Source organism: Urocitellus parryii, chromosome 3 (genome assembly GCF_045843805.1).
Source record: "Urocitellus parryii isolate mUroPar1 chromosome 3, mUroPar1.hap1, whole genome shotgun sequence".
Taxonomy (NCBI): Eukaryota; Metazoa; Chordata; class Mammalia; order Rodentia; family Sciuridae; genus Urocitellus; species Urocitellus parryii.
The window spans coordinates 135666563-135683993 of record NC_135533.1 but is presented as its reverse complement, the minus strand read 5'-3'; the positions used below and the strand labels follow the sequence as shown (position 1 = coordinate 135683993).

General features: G+C 41.8%; 1 protein-coding gene across 12 annotated transcripts in view; it reads right to left on the bottom strand.

Moving 5' to 3' along the window:
• The window catches only part of Clip1 (CAP-Gly domain containing linker protein 1), a 113546-nt gene extending 98010 nt beyond the window's left edge, over window positions 1–15536 (bottom strand). For 2 of the 12 annotated variants that reach the window (XM_077796093.1, XM_077796092.1), the window contains exons 1-2: window positions 15431–15536; window positions 14616–14645 (exon numbers count right to left, since the gene is read on the bottom strand). The gene's annotated coding sequence lies outside the window, so the exon portion shown is untranslated. Of the gene's footprint in view, window positions 1–3784; window positions 3891–5526; window positions 5610–14615; window positions 14958–15430 lie in introns of those variants that run through there. The other 10 variants (XM_077796103.1, XM_077796101.1, XM_077796096.1 and 7 more) reach the window with 8 other exon arrangements.
• Between the last annotated feature and the right edge of the window lie 1895 nt (window positions 15537–17431).

Genomic DNA, 17431 nt, shown 5'->3' with positions numbered 1-17431 from the left:
GTCAGCCTCAGCAACGGTGAAGGGGCTAAGCAACTCAGTGAGACTGTCTCTAAATAAAATACAAAAAAGGGCTGGGGAGAGCTAGGGTTGTGGCTCGTAGAGTGCTTGCCTGGCATGCGTGGGGCTCTGGGTTCAATCCTCAGCACTACATAAATATAAGAAATGGAGAGATATTGAGTCCACCTAAAACTAAAAAATAAAAATTAAAAAAAAAGAAGGGCTGAGGATGTAGCTCAGTGGTTGAGTGCCTCTGAGTTCAATCCCCAGTACCCAAAAAAAAAAAAACAGGTGAAATTAATTTTAATAATGGTTATTTAACCTAATCTATTATTTCAAATGTAATCAATATAAATTAACAATAATTTACATTCTTTTTTTTTACTATGTAGGGACGGGGTTGTGGCTCAGTGGTAGAGTACTTGCCTAGCATGTGTGAGGCACTGGGTTCAATTCTCAGCCCCATATAAAAAAATAAAAAATGAAAATATTATGTCCACCTACAACTAAAGAAGAAAAAAATCTACTGTGTATTTCATACTTACAGCACATCTCAATTTGGACTCACCACATTTCAAATACTCAAAAGATTCATGTGGCTTGTGGTCCACTGAATTGTACAACAAAGACCTAGAAAATTGTGTGTGTGTGTGTGTGTGTGTGTGTGTGTGTGTGTGTTTCCCCAGTACTGGGGATCCAACCCAGGCAGGCACTCTACCGCTAAGCCATACCCAACCTCTAGAATATACATTTAAAGCAGAAAATAAAAGCAGTTCCCCTCTTGGCATCAATAACAGCAATGCCAACCAGTCCAAGTCCCCTTGGGGATGTGACATTTGTCTTTCACACACCATTATACATACACGTGAGGGAAAGGGCAGAGGAATGAAAACTCTCAAATATATAAAACATGAATAACTGTTCTTAGGATTAAAAATGGGGGGAAAGGTATTCATAATAGGAGGAACTCTGATGTCTCGGTTTGACAGGTGGCACACAATGCATAAGAAGCCCTGCAGACAGCACAAGGCACTGCCCAGTGAAACTGAGAGCTCAGCACTAACAGTATGAAAACACACCCACACAAAACTCAAGGCAAAACAGAGATCGAGTTATAGTTGAAAAATGTAATGCACCAGGGCTGGGGCTGGGGCTGGGTGGTAGAGCGCTCGCCTAGCATGCGTGAAACGCCATTCTGTCCATCTACAACTTTAAAAAATAATAATAATAATTTAATGCACCAGGAGGCAGCACCTCAAGTACCAGGAGCAGAATGAGCACTACCACACTGAGGCCAAATCCTGCTTGGCTGTGTCTATCTTTCTGAGTGCAGGAAACCACATGCGTGAGAATATGTGGAAAAGACAGGCTTGGGGTCTACAGGGCAAGGTATGAAGGATGTGGCTGCAGGGCCAATTATTTACCTCTTACTAATGTGGTATCCACACCCCCCAAACTTCAGTAAGTTGCCTTTGATTTAGAAATAGTCTACCAGCTATCATTTAAAATGTAAGATCCAGCCAGGCAGGATGGCGCACGCCTATAATCCCGGAGACTCCGGAGGTTGCAGCAGGAGGATCACAATTTAGTTAGAGATCAGCCTCAGCAACTTCAGGAGGCCCTAAGCAACTTAGCAAGACCCATCTCAAAATAAAATAAATAAAAAGAGCTGGGGATGGGGCTTAGTGGTTAACTATCCTTGGGTTCAATACCTGGTACCAAATAATAATAATAATAATAATTAATAAATAAATAAAATGTAAGATCCAGGGGCCAGGGAGTGTAACTACTTGTTTTGAACTGGAACTGAACCCAGGGCCTCCCCCAAGCCAGGCAAGCACTCTACCACTGAGCTACATCCGCAGCCCTTTGAGACAGGGTCTTGATTAACTGCCCAGGCTGGCCTCAAATTCACAATCCCCCCATGTCAGCCTCCCAAATAGCTGAATTATAGGCTTGTGCCATCAGTATAACTGTTTCATTGACCCAATTTTTATTTAACATCTGGAAACTTGTTAGTCTTCCAAATGGAGATACAGAACACTCCCCATGCAGTGAACACGTAAGTAAGAGTAGCCAAATGACATGGTAACACTGTGTGACTGAGCAGAGTGTCTGCCACAACAGTAATCCTGTGAGCCAGAAGGTAAAGGCAGAAATGTAGAGGCGGGAGCACCCACTCTGGAGGATCTGGAGAATGCTTCCGAGTGATCAGCCAGTAAGAACGGATGGCAGGTGACGACGTAAAGCCATCTTAGCACGTTTTGCTCTGACCTCTCAGAAGCCTGCCCCTAAAACAAGGGAGATCATGTGTGATGTCACCAAAGGCAGGTTAGGGCCTGGGGCCACTACAGAGCCACTGCTTCTAGTCAGTGTCACAGTGAATGAGCCCAGCTAGAGAAAAGGCACAACACTGAGCACGGAGCCCTCTGGCTTCAGCGGCATCCAGGAGGCTGCATGAAGGACTGAGGTTGCATCTACCACTGTGGGACAAAGGGATACTGCAAACTGCCCCATTTCCTTACCCCTGCATCTCTAGCAAAAATATCACAAAGGAAAGTTTCAGTCCCGTCAGAAACAAGCACACCCAAGGAGGGAAAGAAAACCACGACCCAAAGTGGAGAGAAGCCACCTCCCCGGAGTGGCTCTCCCACAGGAGCATGCCTGACAGGTGAAGCAGCCTCTCCAGGTGGTTCAGCGAACACAGAAAGCTGAACAATTTCAGAGAATCTGGGTACAATGGTGTTGTTAATAAACACCATGAAATACTGAGATAGCAAGGTCTAAATTTTCTAAGTATATAGCCACGGAGCTAAGACTTGAACAAATGAACCAGAACTCCTACACAAAGTGAAAAATGAAATTAAGAAAACCACTGTTGTGTCAACATACCTTATATAATCAGAGATATGATAAATTATGGTATAATGGTATATTAAGAATTATAATGCAAAAAGAAAGAAAAAAAAGAAAACCACTGTTCACTATTTAACTTTTTATACGAAGTGAAAATAGCAAGTTCTTGGTCTAGTTTGAAGAGGACCACCAAAGACCACCTAGCAAGAGAATGCTATAAGGATGGGAAGTTGCAAGGTTAAACAAGTTATCCTTCAACCACTTTTTTGTTTTGCTTTTGTTTGGCTGTTTCTTGGGGGGAAGGGTTGAAATCAGGGGCACTCTACCACTGAGCCACATCCCCAGTCCTTTATTAATTTTTATTCTGAGACAGGGTCATACTAAGTTTCTGAAGCAGGCCTCAGTTCCTGGGATTACAGGCATGCATCACTGCATCGGCTCCTTTAGCCAATTTTGATAAATTTACAGTTAACCCACAAGCTGAAGCCAGAGCTGGTAACTATGATGTATAGTGCTAAATTTATACATATCAGATATTATTCTAAATCATGGCACAAAATTACAGGAGGGAAAAGGAGACATGGAGATGCATAGAAAACTAAAATGGTAAGATTACCATTTTAACTAAGTCCCTTAAAAGGAACTGAAATTACTAGGCCTAGTTGTATCTCCAAGAGCACAAGGTGCTTTTCCATGCTGAATATTTAACTCCTCATAAAATTACAAGTTCTTCTGACAACTATTCATTAAAAATGTGCCCTTTAATAATGGCAAAACACTCCTACTCATTAACTTTTTTCCCAATGGAAAAAATCTCACCAACTTAACCATGTGTCCCATGCCCATACTTCCACTAGCTCCCCCTGTATTAACCCTATCTTTACACATTCACTTGGGCCAACTCTGAAGAGCCAGGTGTCAGAGCACTTACAGCTAGCCTCAGGAACACGGTCCTCATTGTCTTGAGGGGGATATCCTTATTAACTTGTGATCAGCATGCCTTTCACAGGGTAGGTTACTGAAATGTTTACTCAACAGTCTGTCCTTCTGTATTCCACTGTCAAGACTATTCATAGACACTGATACTTCATCAGTCATCTCCAGCCTTTGTGTAACCCCTCGGAGTGTCCTGTCACATGTCATGGATACCTTTGCTGTTATCACCATGGACTCATAAGCAAAGCAGTCACTGAAATAGCAGAGTCAAAAAAAGTTAGTATGAGCTGGCACACACCTATAATCTCAGTGACTCGGGAGGCTGAGACAAGAGGATTGCAGGTTCAAGACCAGCCTTAGCAACTTAGCGAGACTCACTCAAAATTTAAAAATACAAGGAACTAAGGATGTTCCTCAGTGGTTGCTCTGGGTTTAATCCCCAGTAGCAAAAAAAAATTAGCATGATCCCAGCAGCCACAGCTCTAGGTGTGTCTGTCTGGTGCCGGGGATCGAAGCAGAGCCTCTACATGCAAGGCAAGCACTTCACAACTGAGTTACATACACAGCCCACTCTGGGTCTTCAGCCTCTGTCACCTTACTGAAGTAGGACCACTAGATCTAGTTTCACAGAGTTGCTTACATAAGTATTCAAGTATATTTCATGCATAACATGAAATTTTGAAAAAGGCTATAGACTCACACAGCTTTAAAATTAACAGGTTAAAAAAACAAGCTGCTTATCTTTAGCAAGGATAAAAGTACAAAAAATGAAAGATAAGTAAACAGTGTACTGTTTGAAAAAAATCAACGTGGAGTCTGTTTAGAACTAAGCGACCAACCAAGCCAATAAGGGTCAGAACTTTAAGTGAATCCATTCAAAAAATTTGCAAGGGGGTTTTACTTCCAATTTCTAACTTATAGTCTCCTTACAGAGCAACTTAGAAAATCAACCTGTCAATATTAAGTGTTTGTTAATCTGACAATAGACACTGACGATAAACAGTTTTAGAACATACTTCTATCAAAGCCAGAAGTAGGCATAATCCTTTGAAAAATTATGTTCTGCTTGAAAAATTATGTTTTTAGAACTTAAAGTGTGCATGACATACTATAGGGTACAAATTGTACCCAGAGTGGTTTAAAAAAGGAGGGGGAGAGAGTTGAAAACCAACCCCAGCAGAGCGCTGTGAGACATTAGACAATGTTTTTTTAAAGATAGAACTCTCTGCTATGATGCAACTGCCTGCAATTATGAATGTCTGTGTATAACTCGGTTCGAGTGAGGATGTATTTCATATTTCCTATGACTTACATACACAAAAATAAGCAGTATTCCAAAGTTCTTCCATCTGCAAAGGAATTTTTTTTAAAAGAAACAGCTGAATAATTTGAGCTATTTTGCTCATTTACACAACATTCTACAAAAGTCCTGTGACTCTGAAACTCTGATATGCATATCACTAACTTAGAGACAGATCTTAAAAGGGACAGAAATTACCAGGCCTGGTTAGTATCTCCCAGAAGAACTTACTTAATAGGTCAGCAGCAGTCAATTATACTAATGTGCTTAATATAGCATATAAAATGTTGGAATCAAAAGAGATCTTGGCAGTCTAGTTCAACTTCCTCATTTTACCACTGAGGAAACTGATTCTGAAAGTGAGATCACTTGGCAAGGTCACAGTTATCTAACAGTCTAAGATTAAAACCCCCATCTCCAGAAGAAAGACTCCTTACCCAAAAGCATGCTGGGGAACAGAAGTTTCTCATCTGTTACAAACAGCAGCCAAAGAGTCACTCTCAAAGCACGAAAACTGGCTTCCCTTTCCAGTCCCGCAAAGGAATAAAAGGCATATTGGTGCTGCCCGGCCACAGCCAGACATGGCCCATACTTAGAAGTGGAGGCTTTCCAACTATTTGTTCTGAACAAGGAAAGGACACAGACAACTCACAGAAGAACCAGGGACTTTGTTATTGGGGTTTATTCTTTCATAAAAGCTTTCTTGTTCTTTCTTTGCAAATGAACAAACTTAATAGCTGCTGTAGGTCTTGACATCCAATGGAAAAAACAACCACATTTCCACTTTCACAATACCATAGAGCACCTGGCTGTTTCAAGAGATCAATCTATTAAACACTCACTAATCCATGAGATAGTTTCTGAACCACCATCCTAGATGCTGTCAGTAGGAACCAAGAATTGATTTCATCAATTTTGAAACCCAGCTTCAATGTTGGTTATTCTCACTTTTTTTTTTTTAACTTTTAGTTGTAGATGGATACAATACCTTCATTTTGTTTTTATTTAATTTTATGTGGTGCAGGGGATCAAAGCCGGTGCCTCACTCATCAAGGGACCTGCTCTACCACTGAGCCACAACCCCAGCCAGCCCTCACCATTCTTCCCCCCACCCTTTGGCAAGAAGACACAAGGGATGACAGGCAAGAGAGAAAAGTTCTAATATTCACTGAGTTGTATATACATTAATTCAAACTTGAGATCCTCCTGCCTCAGCCTCCACAGTCATTGCAACTACAGGCATGTGCCACCATGCCAGGCCTATGTAAACTTCCATACAGACACCTGACATGTTCCATCACACTTTAGAAAGAAAAAACTCACATAATTAAATTATGGGAAATAAAACTGACAATGCAAAAGGACTTGAAAGTTGGCAAAGCACAAGTTCTGACATGAGGAGCAGGAGCTGCTTTTCCACACTGAATGTTTGACTCCTAATAAATTACAAGTTCTTTGCTGACAACTGCTCATTAAAAATATGTCCTTGGGGGGCTGGGGATGTGGCTCAAGCAGTAGCGTACTTGCCTGGCATGCATGCGGCCCAGGTTCGATCCTCAGCACTACATACAAACAAAAATGTTGTGTCCGCCAAAAGCTAAAAAAAAATATTAAAAAATTCTCTCTCACTCACTCTCTCTCTCTCAAAATAAATAAATAAAATATGTCCTTGGGGCTGGGGTTGTGGTTCAGTGGTAGAGTGCTCGCTTAGCATGCATGAGGCACCAGGTTCGACCCTCAGCACCATAAAAATATTTTAAAAAAATAAAGATATTAAAAATATATATATATGTCCTTCAGGGTCTGGGGCTGTGGATCAGTGGTACAGTGCTTGCCTAGCACATGCGAGGACCTGGGTTCGATCCTCAGCACCACATAAAAATAAATAAATAAAATAAAAGTATTGTGTCCATCTACAACTAAAAATAAATAATTTTTTTTAAAGTGTCCTTCAGTAATGGCAAGACAATTCACTCAAATTAACTTTCCAAAATATGGCAAGAAGAAAGGTTTTAATCTTTCAAACCAGGAAAAGTAATCTTCCCCATTCTTATTTAAATGAAAGAACAGAACTTAGTAGTTTAACTTCCTTTCCCAACAGGAGATCAAGAAGACACAAGGATGACAGGCAAGAGAGAAAAGAAAAGTTCTAATATTCACTGAGTTGTATATACATTAATTCATTTAATCTCCACAACCCAAAGACGCACCCATCAGTCTAATTTATGGATGAAGAACCTGAGCTCCAAAAGGTTAAGCAGTTTATACAAAGTCTTCCATATACAGAGCAATATACAGGCTAAATTCTTCTTCTTATCCCACCTCTGTTAACAGCTGGTTCCTCGAGAGCAAGGTGTGTGCCTGTTTTCAACTTGGTACACTCAAAAGTATGAGTAAGTGCCTTCTTGTAGAAGTTGCTCAATAAATATCTGATGACTATATGAATTAAAAGACAACTGATATTCTTTAGTAATTTTTTAAATCCCAAATGGTAACATATTATTGTCCTACACTTTTATACTTAATACTTTGAAAGCAAAAAAAAAAAAAAAAAAAAACGGGGCGGGGGAGCTGGGGTTGTGGCTCAGTGGTAGAGTGCTTGCCTAGCACGTGTGAAGCACTGGATTCAATCCTCAACACCACATAAAAATGAATAAAGGCATGGTGTCCATAAAAAAATAAATAATAATTGGTATACATTTCCAAAGAAGTTATCAAAATGGCCAGGCACAGTGGCGCACGCCTGTAATTCCAGTAGCTCAGGAGGCTGAGACAGAATCTTGAGTTCAAAGTCAGCCTTAGCAACTGCGAGATGCGAAGCAACACAGTGAGACGCTGTCTCTAAACAAAATATAAAATAGGGCTGGGGATGTGGCTCAGTGGCTGAGTACCAAAAAAAAAAAAAAAAAAAAAAAGGAGTTATCAAAATGGCCAATAAGTCATCAGAATCATCAGAGAAATGTGTATCAAAATCACAACTAGGTCTCAAACTTCACACTTACTAGGATGACTATAAACAAAATAAGAATAGGGCTGGGGATGTAGCTGAAGGTAGGGCATGTACTTATCATGCTCAAAGCCCTAGATTCAATCCCCAGCACACACACACATAAAATCACTGAATTTTATATAGTTTAAATAGATAAACTGAGGGCTGGGGTTGTAGCTCAGTAGTTGAGTACTTGTGGAGCACAAGTGAGGCACTGAGTTTGATCCTCAGCACCACATAAAAATAAATAAAATAAAGGTATTATGTCTAATTTTTTTTTTAAATTTTTAAAATAAATAAATGGATAAACTGTATGGTATGTGAATTATATCTCATTAAAGCTTTTTTTTTTTTAAGGTTCAATGGTAGAGTGCTTAACCATCATGCATAAGACCCTATGTTTAAAAAAAAAAAAAAAAAAAAAAAAAAAAAAAAAAAGCCAGGCACAGTAGTACGTACCTGTAGTCCCCAGTGTCTCAGGGGGCTGAGACAGGAAGAACTCTTGAGCCCAGGAATTCAAGGCCAGCCTGGACAACAGAGCAACACCCCATCTCAAAAGAAGGCCAGGTACAATGGCACACACCTGTAATCCCAGCTACTCAAGAGGTTGAAGCTCAAAGATCACAAGTTTGAGGCCAGCCTGAGCAACTTAGCAAAACTGTCACAAAATAAAAAGGGCTGGATGTAGCTCAGTGGTAGAACACCCTTGGGTTCAACCCCAGGACCCCAAAAATGAGAAAACAGAAAAATACATACAGATCCAGAATGAACTTTATTTTTTTTTAAGTTGTAGATGGACACAATACCTTTATTTATTTATTTTTATGTGGTGCTGAGGATCAAACCCAGTGTTCATACTTTTGAGGCAAGTGCTCTGCCACTGAGCCAAAATCCCAGCCTTGTTTATTTTTTAAAATATTTTTTTAGTTGTAGATGAATACAATATCTTTATTTATTTATTTTTATGTGGTGCTGAGGAGCGAACCCAGTGCCTCACATGTGCAAAGCAAGCACTCTACCACTGAGCCAAAAAAGTCTGGAAGGGTATACTTTAAAATATTGAAATTATTTTCTCTAAGCATTAAAAAAAGCAATGTATAATTGCTTTTTCTGTGTTTAGGTACATGTGTATGTTTTATTATTTATGCAAATAATCCATATTTTTTTTTAGTTTTTTTTTTTAAGTTGTCAGTAGACCTTTAGTTTATTTATTTACTTATTTATATGTGGTGCTAAGAATTGAATCTAGTGCCTTTTGGCTAGGGAAGCACCAAGCCAAAACTCCAGCCCCAGAATCCATATGTTTTAAGAAGAGAACATGTTGGGGCTGGGTTGTGGTAATAGAGAGCTTGCCTAGTATGTATGAGGCACTAGGTTTGATTCTCAGCACCACATAAAAAATAAGTGAATAAGGGAGGGAAGGGGGGAAGGGGGTAAAAAAAAAAAAAAAAAATGGTGGAATGAGATGGACATCAGTACCCTAAGTACATGTATGAAGAAGACATGAATGGTGTGAATATACTTTGTATCCAAGCAGAGATATGAAAAATTGTGCTCTATGTATGTAATATGAATTGTAATGCATTCTGCTGTCATATATAACAAATTATAATAAAAACTTTTTAAAAATACATAAACAAATAATATAAAAACATCCATCAACATTAAAAAATATTTTTAAAAAAGAGAACACTTATCAAAATATATAAAAACACTGTAAAACTGGTACATATTAACCTGAGAACCTAAAAAAAAAGAAAAATTTCACTGGAAAACATTCTCTAAATTTAACTTGTGCTGGTACACCTGTAAAGCCAGCAACTTGAGAGGCTGAGACAGGAGGATCATAAGTTCAAGCCAGCCTCCGAAACTTAGATAAGGGGAAGAAAAAGAAAAAAAGATCCTGTCTCAAAAAAAATTTTTTTTAAATCTAGGAATATAGTTCATTAATAAAGTGTCCCTGGGTTCAATTCCCCAAATAACATCCCCACAAAAAAAAAGATCTAAACTTTAATACTAAATACTCAGTATAACAACCTAAGCAAGATATACTCACCTTTCAACAGAAATTAGTGATATGGTTTCATGTGATGAAGACACACTTTTTTCTTGTTACCCATTTATAAAGAAATTTAGTAATAAAAGTTCACTTTCACTTAGGCTATAAAAAAAACTACCCTGATTATACAGTTTATTTATTCTCTAGTCCAGAAGGAAAAGTCTAAATAGGTTCCTTCCTGCCTTGAGGTATTGAGAACAGAGTATCTTCAGTAAGAAGGCTTTACATAGGATAAATCAGTAAAAGAGAGAAAGCAGGCAGTCAAAAGACTTGATTAAGAGAGTTTTAGGGGACTGGGGCTGTAGCTCATTGGTAGAGCACCCACCTCTCGCACGTGAGGCACTGGGTTCAAACCTCAACATCAAATAAAAATAAATATATTATATCCAACTACAACTTAAAAAATACTAAAAAAAGAAAAAAATATTTTTAGGAAAACATCCCTAATATTGCTTATTTTCCCTGAGAGGGAAATATGTGCCAAATATATCAGTGCAATTCTTGAGTAAAAGAAAGGATTTGTAGAATGAATGGGGAGAAGGTTTGATTAAAACTGCCTTCCCTCAGGGGCGGGGACATAGTTTATCCCCAACACTTTAAAAAAAAAAAAAAAAACCCACAAAGAAAGAGAGCAAAAAAGAAAGAACAGGGCTGGAGATGTGGCTCAAGCGGTAGCGCGCTCGCCTGGCATGCGTGCGGCCCGGGTTCGATCCTCAGCACCACATACAAACAAAGATGTTGTGTCCGCCGAGAACTAAGAAAAAATAAGTAAAAAAAAAAAAAAAAGAAAGAAAGAACAAAAAGCATCAATGATTTGCACATCCTGAACATCGGATCTTCAGGTTCTTTAATTTCAAAAAAGATATTGTAAATCCAGGACTTTGTAATTTTAAATGTCAAAACTGGGCAGAGTTAAAATGAAATCTATTCCAAGCTATACTCAGATATATAAGCAAAGAGCACAAATATCAAATTATTTAATTCAAGTCTTAAGCATAATAGACTTCATCCTATATAAAACATAAGAGCAGCAAATGTCTATCTTGGTCTCATGGGGATTCCTAAGAGGAGGCAGATGAGAATACATTATTTCCCCAAGGAATGAGACACAGGAAAGGCTTCCCAATCGGGATTCCATAATGGGAATGACTATTTCCTCTTTTCCAAGATTTTACAAAGAATACTTTTAAGATGTTGTTGCTGGACCACAATAAACAATTAAAAAACAGACCCACCCATTGAGTTAGTGCTAGTGGAATCTATCCTTCTCCAAGTGCCAGATGGAGATTTAAAAAAAAAAAAAAGCTCTCAACTAATTGTAGCCAAGATTCCTTGGTATTTGGTGCCAGGGCCAGGATATTAACCCAGATGTCCTCGACAAATTCAAGGTTGGTTAAGTGCAGTCTGCCAACCTACCAAAAAAAAAAAAAAAAAAAAAACTCCTTCTGTTCCCAATTAGAATCTGAGCTCATTCTTCCTTGAAATTCTTCTAGAGTACCATCAGTCAGTATGTTTTTCCCTTAAAACTGCACTGTAACATGTTTTCCCTTAAAACTGCACTGTAACTCCAATGGTGATTCTTTTGAGTTTCCAACTATATGGGAAACATACACTATGTATATTAAAGATATAGAAGATACTGCAGGAGTTTAAAACTTCCCTAAAGAGCTATCTAAAAAATCAAATCCAGGGTAATACTGACATTGCTTCCCAATTAAGATGGAAAAGACTTACGTAAAGGTTTACCCTAAAACACAGTGTGTACCACGAAATGTTTAAAACTAAAGGAGGGCTGTGCTGCCAGGAGCACAATTCTGGGGAAAATCTATGTATGCAAGTATCATTATATGGCCATCCAGGGGTCACCAAAAACCCTGAACAGATGCACACAAATAGGAATACACTCAATACTAAGCCTGAACATCAAGTACTGAGCTGGCCTGCTGGCCACCCACTTGGTTCTATTGCCAAGGCATTCTGTACACTGCTTAAAGGCACATCAACTAGGGTGTGATTTCTAGCTCTATATTCACTAGCTGTGAACTTTCGGGAAAATTAGCAAAATTCTTGGAACCTCAGTGCCCCCACCTTTAATCTTCCTCAAAATCATTAACACAGCATAAAATTATTTAGTATTTTTAAACATTTAATAAATATGCATTTTCAGGACTATATATAGCCTATATAAAGCCTTAACTATCTTCCCCTCCCAAGCTGCCCTTTCAGGACCCCTGTACTTGCTATTCCTTCTTCCTAGAATGCACTTCCCTCTGGGATTGACATTCCCTCACTTCCTTTAGATCAAAAGTCACATTCTCGGATCTCTTGCCACTCTACCTAAAATTTCCAAAACTAAAAAATAAATAAATAAATAATGAAAATAAATAAATAAATAAAATAAAATTTCCAGAACTCAAACCCTTATCCCCAAAATTTCACATTCCCTCTTCCCCAGCTTCTTTTTCCTTACCATTTATCACTTTCTAGCAAAACATACTTTTTATTGTCTGACCTCCTTTAAGTGAAATTCCAACAGAACAGGCATTTCTGTTTTATTCAAGAGACTGTGTGACTTGCACACAGTCTGAGAATCACACCTGCCACACAGTAGGTAGCTCAATAAATATCTTGTGTGAATATCTAATGAGACCTCATTACAGTCCACAGTTACAGCCCAGCTCCATAACCTGCCTTTAGGGGGATATCACACTTCAAAAATACCACAAAGGAGAAGTAGAGGCCTGTCAGCTGATATACAGCTGATATACACCCGTGTCTACTATTCACATCAGAGAAAAACACACTGGAGCTCCCACCTCATTTGTACAAGGCAAGGAGGAAAGAAGTTGACAGTTCTGAGTGGAAAAGTCTCACTTTAGTTAACAATATATAGACAAAGTTTTCTGACACAATTAACAAATATTAAACCATTTTCCTGTGCCTTTACTATGCTACCTTCTATTTCTCTTTCATTTTGACTCCTATAAAACCAATCTTAGGGGGTGTAGCTCAGTGGTAGAAGGTGTTTTTAGTATGCCTCCTGGGCTCAATCTCCAGTAACATCAATTAAAAACAAACAAAAACAAAAATCTTGGAATTTATGGACCTCGTATATTCAATTAACTAAATAATAAATATTTATTGAGCACATGGAACTCTACAGAATGCTGCAGAAGATCCCATGAGATGAAAGACAAGGTACTCTTTTGCCCTTGATATACAGATTCTAGGAAGACCAGAAATCCATCTGTAAATAATAAGGAACAGGGCTGGGGATGTGGCTCAAGCCATAGCACGCTTGCCTGGCATGTGCGGGGCGCTGGGTTCGATCCTCAGCACCACATAAAAGTAAAATAAAGATATTGTGTCCACTGAAAAAACTAAAAATTAAATTAAATAATAATAGTAATAATAAAGAACAGGAGGCAGCCAATACTTGACAAATTCTAAAGTGCCTACCTCTGTATGGCATATAAAGGGACCAATTCATCTTATATTCCATCCATTGGGCTTAAAATCCTAATAGACAGCACTTAAAAAAGTAAGAGCTAGCTTGGGGTGTAGCTTGGTGGTAGAGTGCTAACCTAGCATGCACCAGACTCTTGATCCCATAGGGGGGCCAAAAGCCAAACATTACTGAGTCATTTCACCCAGGATGTGACAGACATGATGTTAGACACTGTATAAGAATTTTCTTTTCACATAAATTAAAAAATCAAAGTCTAAATTCATTAAGGACAGAAGCCTGATTGGCTTAAGTTGTGCTCTAGCAAATGACTGGAAAGAACAGGGATGGGCAAAATCCTGATATTCAGGTAGATAACTGTAGGTCCCACTCAGTTTCTGTTTTCACCCCAGAGCTGGGAGTAATGGGAAGGCCACTTAACTGCTTTATCTCAACCTCAAAAATTGGGAACAAGGGCTGGAGTACAGCTCAGTAGACTGGCCCAAAGTTCCATCCCCAGGACCACACACACCCACATCCACATCCACACGGGACAGAAGCCTTTAACCAAGCAATCACCCATTTCCTTTGCTTTAATAAAGTCTGGCTTTGCTCTGGGCCCTAAATTCACCATATTAACTTAAAACTAAGCACCTGGAGTCAGAAGAACTGAGTTCAAATCCTTATCCCTCAGATGTGTGCCTCTCAAATTACTTGACCTTCCTATGCCTTCTTTGTAAAATGGGGATGACGACAACACCTCATTGCGTTGGACTGATTACATGAGATAAAAACACAAGACTTGCTCAGAGGCTGACCACAGCAGCCTTCAATAAATGTTCACTGTTATTATTTCCAGAGGGGGGAAAATGCCCCAGGGCTGAGGAGCTACATACCTGAGGATTTTTGCAGAAGGTATCATTAAACCTAAAAGCCAAACACAATGCTCTCCTGCCTCGTGGACACTATCACAGCAGCAATAAAACCCCAGAGTGATAACCATAAAAACAGGCTCCACAGCACGGGTACTTACGGAGCTCCGACCGCCAGGCACTGTCCTAACCTAAAAGAGGAAGAAGGCAAGGCTGCTGAATCACACAAGCAAAAACACATCACGGAATCTCTCCACCCTCCTCCTTAAAAGCAGTCACTGGCACCCAAGTTTTGCTAAAAACAGGTATCTACACCGATTACAGACTTAACGTGTAATTTCGCCATGCCCCAGAGGTGGGGCTGCGCAGGGCGGAGGGTGGTGCTCGGCTGCTGCCAGGTGGAAAGGCCACAGGAAGGGGAGACGGCCGGATCGGGGTTTCACCCCGGAATCAAAAATCCTGCCGCACCGGGACTTCCAAATTCTGGGGGCCGCCAGCCTCTGCTTCCCAAATCACCCCCGACCGGTGTCGCGGTCCCGCATCGGTGCCCGGGAGGCGGCAGGTCCAGGTGGCCGGCAGCGGGACCCCCAGGACGCGGCCCCCTCTCGCCCCGCGCCTCCCCGGGAAGCTCGGCCGCTCGGGAGCTAAACAAAGCCGGCGGGCGGGCGTGCTCCGCACCGGCGCGGGCGACAGGCCCCGCGGAAGGCTCAGGTGGCGGCGCCCAGGGCAACAGGTCGGGCCCGGCCGAGGCCTCCCGGGCCCGCCGCCCACCGCCCCGGGCGGAGCAGCGCCGGAGGTCGCGGGGCAGTGGCGCGGGCAGGCCGAACCGGCCGCGTCCCGGGCGGGCGGAGCGAGGCAAGGCCCGGCGCGGCGCCCTCGGGCGGCCACCGCGCGGGCTCCGGGGCGGCCCCAGAGGGCGCCGCGGCGCAGAGGGAACCCGGGAACGCGAAGGGACAGGGCCGCGCGCCGCGCTCACCGCCTCGGACGCCGCTGGTCGCCTCCACCTGCACCGCTGCAGCAGCCGCTGCTGCCGTGGCCGCCGCCTCCCGCCTCCCGGCTCCTTGGTCGGGGCGGGGGAAAGCGTGACGCGCTGCCGCCGCCGCCGCCGCCAGGAGACGCCGCACGGCCCCTCCCCGCCCCGCCGCCCACGCCCCCGCCCCTTTGTCTGCTGCCCCCGCCGGTGCCGCCGGGTCCCCTCCCGGCCCGAGAGACCTGTCAGGTGCGAGCCGTAGCCTAGAGGCCTGCGCCCAGAGCGCCGTCGGCTTTCGGCCGGTCCTCGGCTTTCTACGAAGCGTCCCCAGAATTTGCAAGTCACCCCCGATAGCTCCATTGCGACCTGACAGCAGCCTGCCGTCTGGGCTGATTCATTGGTTCGCCCTCCCCTTCCCGCCGGACCCGGGTGGGAAATCCTTTGAAACGAGTTGTAAGGAGCTAGCTGCCCGCAGCGGTTAAGCTTAGGAAGAACCATCCCTGCTCTCCCGGGAAACACCCGGGGTTGAGAATCCTTTGAAACAAGCCTGGAGCTGGCTCCGTTAGCTTGAGAAAAGCCTCTTTTATTCGCCCCAGTCGCTTGGACTGAAGCCCAGGTTAAGGTCGCGTCCCCACTCCTCCCCGCAGGGATGGCCTGTAAAAAGCTTTTGAAAGGGACTGGAGCGGACTCTGCAGCAGCCCGCTCAGGGCTCGATAGCAGAGGGCGGCCAGCATTTCACTCCCATGGACCATGGCAACCCCAGAAGTTTTGCAGCACCAGGCAGGACTCAGCAGCTGTCGGGGAAGCCCAGGAGTTTGCAGTGACTGGATGGATAAGGGGCCCGGGCTTCCTCCTCTTTCCCGGTAGAAGAGAATAATCTGGAGGAAGGGTGACTTGCCCTGCTGACCTTTATTCAAAAGCACCGAGCTGCCGGGACCAAAACAGATATGCACACAGCTGGCGGAGGAAACCACCCTGGAAGTGCAGGAAATTTTGAACGAAATGAATTTATCTGTGGGCCCCTCCCATACATTCAGGTTCTTAAAATCACAGGATATTCTTTCACCTTATTCGACATCGCCCTAATTTACAAATTGCAAGGTCAGGTGGTGGCGGTACTCCTGGAATCCAGTATCCATATTCCTATTCTGAAAAGCACACCTCACCTCCTTCACCTGGAACTCTTTTCAACTTTTAATAAGCAACCCATGTGGTCATAGATGCCCTAGAATGAATAGAAGACCGCAGTGCTAATGTGGGGTGCAACTGTTAACACTGGTTTTCTCTCTTCTACTCATTCTGCTGAGCCTATATTTATTTAAAATATGGCTGTTTTGTTACTCGTGGGTTAATTGGCATTAATTCTGATTTTTTTAATTGTAGTTGTAGATGGACAGAATGTTTTTATTTTATTTGTTTATTATGTGGTGCTAAGGATCCAACCCAATGCTTCACACATGCTAGGCAAGTGCTCTGCCACTGAGTTACAATCCCACGCCCTAAGTCTGATTTAAAAATATGTATACATATTGTCTTACAATATTATTAACCAGGACTATTGACTTTTTAGCGCCCCCTTCAATATTGTGAACAAAGCACTATAGAACTGAGAAAGTTTCCTCAGTCCTACCACAAATGAAGCACTCACATTCTGTTTTTAGATGGATTCATTGGGCTTTTTTAAATGCATGTCTCAAAGTATGAGAACAGCTCAACTTTTGAACAAGACTTTTGAAGGTGGAGTTCCAAAATCTTCCTTTCACAAAAGTGGAGAAATTTGTTTTCTCTGAAACAGAAGAATAAAAGTTTAACTTTATACCCAGGGGTGCTCTTCCACCAGGCAACCCACACACACACCCTCAGTTTTTGGCTCATTATATATATATATATATATATATATATATATATATATATATATATATATATATATGAAACAACACCCTTATGCCCTTATGTAACTTATTTTTTTACATGGTGCTGAGGATCAAACTTAGTGCCTCACACATG